The sequence below is a fragment of the Tachyglossus aculeatus genome, chromosome 4 (assembly GCF_015852505.1).
Source record: "Tachyglossus aculeatus isolate mTacAcu1 chromosome 4, mTacAcu1.pri, whole genome shotgun sequence".
In the NCBI taxonomy this organism is placed as follows: Eukaryota; Metazoa; Chordata; class Mammalia; order Monotremata; family Tachyglossidae; genus Tachyglossus; species Tachyglossus aculeatus.
The window spans coordinates 137,074,056-137,080,437 of NC_052069.1; the positions used below are offsets into that span (position 1 = coordinate 137,074,056).

The 6,382-nt window shown below is 52.0% G+C and overlaps 2 non-coding genes across 2 annotated transcripts; one reads left to right on the forward strand and one right to left on the reverse strand.

Annotated features, from left to right (window-relative positions):
• Nucleotides 1–3,866: 3,866 nt before the first annotated feature.
• LOC119928013 lies at nt 3,867–4,004 on the reverse strand. The gene has a single exon (XR_005450974.1). It is a non-coding gene; the product is annotated as a small nucleolar RNA SNORA7 (small nucleolar RNA).
• Nucleotides 4,005–4,851: 847 nt separating this feature from the next.
• LOC119927520 lies at nt 4,852–4,983 on the forward strand. Its single transcript, XR_005450515.1, has one exon. It is a non-coding gene; the product is annotated as a small nucleolar RNA SNORA7 (small nucleolar RNA).
• The last annotated feature ends 1,399 nt before the right edge of the window (nt 4,984–6,382 follow it).

Consider the following 6,382-nt stretch of genomic DNA (forward strand, 5'->3'; position numbering starts at 1 on the left):
AGATCACCCAGCAGAGCTCGGATTAGAACCCACGTCCCTTGGCTGTAGGCCCGTGCTCTCCCCACCAAGCCCTGCTGCTGCTGCTCTGTGGACACCTCTGCTCTAGCCTGTGACATACAGGATCTCCCCCGTTCAAGATGGGTTATGCCCAGGCTTGGAGACTGGGGGATGAACTGGTTGACCTCTTGGTGTCCCTTCCAGCCCGAGAATTGGGAGGGGATGGACCGAAAACCCAGCTTCAGTGTGAGCTTCTGCTACATGAAGAGGGATTGAGGGTAAGCCTTTCTGAGAGTCAAGATACTGGGGTAGCTTCTCCAGGATCTCCACCTGGGGTTTCAGGGAGAGCTCGTCTCACCTGGAAGGTCCGGAGGAGGAGCCGCCCCACTTGGATGCAGGGGATTGGGCAGAAGGATCCCGGTAGGGTGACCTTTTCCCCTCTTTGTTTTCAGGAAGGTCACTCCTGCCGCCCCCGGCATTTCCTCGGCTAGCCAGCGCTCCTGGCTGCAGAGACACCAGGCACCCGTGTTTCCAATTAACCACTGGGGAGGGAAGGGAGGTCATTCCTGACACATGGTTCCTCTAAATTTTTCTCATGAACGTCACCCTCCAGGGGGCTGGGGGGAGAGGGGTCACCCCAGGCCCCAGCTGTCACCCCATATCAAGGCTTGGAGATCTGAGGGATAAGGGAAACGTCAGTCTGTCCATCCTCCTGCCTCCGGGAAGGACCAAAATAGTGGATCAGGCGTGTTGGAGGGTGAGGGCGGATGATAGTGGGAGGATCAGGGAGGTCGTCGAGAGGGTGATTCTCCTCTTCTCAAAAACTCTCTTGTAGGAAGATTTCGTAACTGCCATCTTCGTGCTCAGGAAGTTCTTCCTTCCAGGAATCTGGGGGTGGAGGGGTGGGGTGTGAGGGGTAGGGGGTAGGGGGAAGTTGGGTCACTAGTATGAGCAGCTTCAAGGCCAGCAGGGCAAGCTTCACTCCGGTCAGGAGGTGGTGGGAGATGGGGGGCCTCTCTCAGACTGCCCCTCAGCTGGCACAGAAAGTCATCCCACAGGCAGGAATAGCAGGGCCCTAGCAGCTTTGAGGCTCCCAGCGGGTGGAATTGAGGGTTCCAGTGATGCTGGGAAAGGAGGGAAGGAGAGGAGGATGGAGAGGAGGAAAGTGGAAGCTGGGAGAGGGTAGGAGGGAAAGGGGAGAGAGGAGGGAAAGAAGGGAGAAGGTGGGGGAGAAAGGGAGAGGAAGAAGGTAGGAGAGGAGGGGAGGAATAGTGTGTGTGGAACAAATCCTTCTCAAAAGCATGCATAGGTGATCAGTATGCTCCCAGGAGGCACCTAGTACAGTGTTTTGCACGGGTGAGGCACCCGAAACAGTCCTCTACACATAGTAAATGTCCAGTACGGTGCCCTGCACACAATAATAATGATGGTATTTGTTATGCACTCACTATGTGTCAAGCACTGTTCTAAGCTCTGGGGTGGATACAAGGTAATCAGGTTGTCCCATGTGGGGCTCACAGTCTTCATCCCCGTTTTACAGATGAGGGAACTGAGGCACAAAGAAGTGAAGTGAGTTGCCCAAGGTCACATGGTAGAAAAATGGCAGAGCTGGGATTAAAACCCATATCCTCTGACTCCCAAGCCTGGGCCATGCTGCTTCTCAATAAGCATCCAGTGCAGTGCTCTGGACAGAATAAGCATCCAATATAGAGCTCTGTATACTCTAGTTCAGGGCTGGGCATATAATAGACACCCAGTACAGTGTTCTGCACCCAACAGGTACACAATACAGTCCTCTGCACACAGTGAACATCCAGTAGGGTGTTGAGCACATAGTAGGCCCCTAGCATGGGCCTGGAAGAGCTGGGATTGGGAGCTCTGTGGTTGCTGCAGGAAAGGATTTATGGAAGAAGAGGCAGAAGGCAGATTCCCAGCCTGACTGGCTGAGAGTGATGGTATTTTATTAAGTGCTTACTATGTGCAAAGCACTGTTCTAAGCGCTGGGGAGGTTACAAGGTGATCAGGTTGTCCCACAGGGGGCTCAAAGTTTTAATCCCCGTTTTACAGATGAGGTAACTGAGGCTCAGAGAAGTTAAGTGACTTGCCCAAAGTCACACAGCTGACAGAGGCGCCCGGATTTGAACCCATGACCTCTGACTCCAAAGCCCGTGCTCTTTCCACTGAGCCACGCTGGTGGAGACTTAAGGAAGGGAACATCGACTGACACCTTGGCCCCCTTGCCACCCGGGCCCTCTCTGTGCCTGGCAACGTCGCGGCCTCTCTGCACCTGCTCTTCTTCCCAGGTCCTGGCCACAGCGGTCGGACTCCTTGCCCAAGCCCCGACACTGACCACCTCCTCCCTCCTCCAGCTATCGGAGTCCCGGCCTCGGCAAACAGCATCTCAACCTTCCCCTGCTTGAGTTCAGGCCCTGGCCACCGGCCTCCCTGCCTCCCCCTGCCCGAATCCCAGCCCCGGCCGCCAGCCTCCCGGAGAGGGGGTTTCCATAGAACCCTCTATTCTGTGCTGGCTCCAGGGCTGGAAACTCCCTTCGGATTGGCCGGTGGACAGAGTTTCACCCTGCCTTGTTCCCACGCCTCCGGCCCGGCCGGGCACCCCAGCCCACCGAAATCCTGCTGAGGACACTGGAGTCTCTCGGCCGGTGCCCCCGCGGGGACAGAGGGTGGTTGGCAGATGGACACACCCTGAGAGCCGGGCACTGTACCCAGCCCTGCCTCCACCCAAGTTCAACCGGAATCAACTGGAGAGAGCGTAGGGAAAGCAGGACAGCCTAGTGGAAAGAGCGCAGGCCTGGGAGTCGGAGGATCTGGGTTCTAATGCTGGCTCTGCCACGTGTGACCTTGGGCAAGTCACTTCATTTCTCTGGGCCTCAGTTACCTCATCTGTAAAATGGGGATTGAGACTGTGAACCCCACGTGGGACAGGGACTGTGTCCAACCCAATTTGCTCGTATCCCCCCCAGTGCTTAGTACAGTGCCTGGCACATAGTTAAGCACTTAACAAGCACCAAAAACCCGTATCTATTCCAGCTTTTAGAACAGCGCTCAATATAAACGCTAAACAAGTACCATAAAAATAAAAAAAAAATGGAGGGAGAACAGTCAGACAAAAGGGAGGACTTTCCGACCACCCGGAGGACCTCTCTGTCCCCAGAGTGCTCTCCGCCTGTTCCGATGAAAGCCTCCGCTGTAAATCCTGACTGCTCCAACCCTCAGCTATTTCCCTGAATCTGCATTTTTGTTTGAAACATTTTTATTGAGTGACCACGAAACCATAAATTCAAGATTATGAAATACACAAATCCCCAATGTTAACCAGCTGGGAACCAGAGGGTGCAGGGGACACACATACACATGTGTGCATGTGCGTGCGCACACACACAAACACACACACACGGACACACACATTGTAGTAGGCCCCAGGGGAACTCTGTTCTGGGACCAGGGAAGATTAATCTGATTGGATCTGGGAAGGTTTCCTATAATCCCAGTTCCACCACTTGACTGCTGTGTGACCTTGGGTAAGTCATTTTACTTCTCTGTGCCTCGATTTTCCTTTCTGTAAAATGGGGACTTTAATACCCATCTTTCCTCCCCCTTAGACTACAAGCTCTATGCAAGACAGGGACTGTTGTTGTTGTCTTATGCTGTCGAGTCGAGTCCGACCCATAGCGACACCATAGGCACATCTCTCCCATAACGCCCCACTTCCATCTGCAATCGTTCTGGTAGTGGATCCAGAGAGTTTTCTTGGTAAAAATACAGAAATGGTTTACCATTGCCTCCTTCGACGCAGAATATGAGTCTCTGTCCTCGACCACGCCGCTGCTGCCCAGCACAGGTGAGTTCTGACTTGTAGCAGATTGCCTTCCACTCACTAGCTACTGCCCAAGCTAGGAACGAAATAGGTAGGCCTCTGCTTGACTCTCCCTCCTGTAGCTGTAACTGGTAGAGTACTGGAAATTCTCCAGGTGTGACTCTGAGAAGACAGGTACTATATCCAACCTGATAACTGTGAATCTACCTCAGTCATTAGAACAGGGCATAACGTAGTGAGCACTTAAGAATACCATTTATGTTGCCAACTTGTACTTCCCAAGCGCTTAGTACAGTGCTCTGCACAAAGTAAGTGCTCAATAAATATGATAGATTGATTGATTGATTTAAAAAACACTTAAATGCTATTATTCTCATTATTATTATTATTACTACTAATAATAATGGCATTTATTAAGTTCTTACTGTGTTCCAAGCACTGTTCTAAGCACTGGGGAGGTTACAAGGTGATCAGATTGTCCCACAGGGGGTTCACAGTCTTAATCCCCATTTTACAGATGAGGTCACTGAGGCACAGAGAAGTTAAGTGACTTGCCCAAAGTCACACAGCTGACAACTGGTGGAGCCGGAATTTGAACCCATGACCTCTGACTCCAAAGCCCATGATCTTTCCATTGAGCCATGCTGCTTCTCTGCTATCCTCTGCTACTCTCTACTATTATTACTTGGTCACAATAAGTTTTCAAAGGACAGACACAGACACAGACAGGGGCACAGACACGATCCTAAGAAGAAGGAAGCCCTGAAGTGTTACAACCCCCGCAACAAACATTCCCCCACTGTAGTCAACTCCCCAAATTGTTTCATCACTTGCGTCCACTTGCTCCCACCAACAGCCAGTTCATTTATTCCGATACCACTCTAAATATGTTTATGTCTGTCTTCCCCGTTTAGCCCGGAAGCTCCTTGAAATCAGCTTCTGCTGGACTTTTCCAAGTGTTTGGCATAGCTCCTTGCACTCGGTAAGAGCTAAATAAATGTTACTATGTACTATGTGCACCCCTATCAAGGTCGCATCTGGAGAGTTTCCAATACTCTGCCAGTCTCGGCTAGGGGAGGGAGAGTCAGGAAGAGGCCTACCCATTCCATTCCTAGCTTGGGCTAGCGAGTGGAAGGCAATCTGCTACAAGTCAAAATTCCCCTGTGCTGGGCAGCAGAGGCTTGGGGGAGAGTCGAGGACGGAGACTTGGGTTTACTGCGCAGAAGGAGGCAATGGTAAACCACTTCTGTATTTTTACCAAGAAAAGACTATGGATGCGCTACCAGAACGATTGTAGATGGAGGGCGGGGTGTTCTGGGAGAGATGTGTCCGTGGTGTCGTTTTGGGCCAGAAACGACTCGACGGTATAAGACAAGACTATGTGCAAGGCACTGTACTGCGTACCTACTGGAGCAGAGCTCTGTATTGAGTGTCTACTGAGTGCAAAGCCCTGTATTAGAAGTCTTCATAGGAGCAGCATGGCATATTGGATAGAGCATGAGCCTGGGAATCAATCCTGGCTCTGCCCCAGGTCAGCTGTGCGGCCTTGAGCAAGCCACTTCACTTCTCTGGGCCTCAGTTACCTCATCTGTAAAATGGGGATGAAGAACGTGAGCCCTGTGTGGGACATGGACTGTGTCCAACTGGATGTGCTTGTATCCACCCCAGTGCTTAGTATAGTGTCTGGCACCCAGTAATCACTTAACAAATACCACAATTATTAATTATTATTATTATTATTACTGGGTGCCATCTTCATTTCTTTAACCTTCACATCTCCACATTGGTTTACCCAGCCTGGGGCAGGGATGCCTCGGGACAAGCAGAACCTCTGACCCCCCTCCCTCCCGGCTAGCAAGGAGTCAAATGTGAGTTTCCTTGGGGGTCTGGCATTATACCCATCCTCCTTCCCTGCCCTGTCACTGACTGCCCCAGCAGCTAGGAGAACCAGTCCCTTTTAATTCCCAGGGTTTTGCACACTGCTGACTGCTGGGGTCGGAAATTGCCCCGCACAGTCCTTTACAGTTAGTCAGTTAAACAGTGGTATTTATTGAGCACTTATTGTGCGCAGAGCACTGCACTAAGTGCTTGGGAGAGCACAACACAACAATAACAGACACATTTTTCTGCAGGCCATGGATATAGAAGAGGTGGACCTGAGTTCTGGAGGCTCACATGCCCACCCACAGAACTCAGGCGAGTCCGGGATGCCGGAGGGCAGGGGGTGGGAAGAGCCCTGGTCCAAACCTGACCTCAACTAGGGGCTTCTGGGGAACCAGGGGCCGGCACTCCTAGTTTCCTACTGGTGGGGGCTGAGGGTGGGCTGTTCCCACTCTTGTTGCATCTACAAGTGTCACTTCCATCCAGCTCCCCTTTGCCCGGGGCCCAGAAGGATGAGGAGGAGGTGCACCCAGGGGACCTTTCGTGGCTCCCTGACCTGGAGTCAGGGTCTGGAGTCAGGGCAGTGTTTATGAAGAGCTTTGTTAAGCACATACTGTGCACAAGTACCGTTCTAAATGCTAGGTAAGATGCAAGTTAATCGGGTCAGAC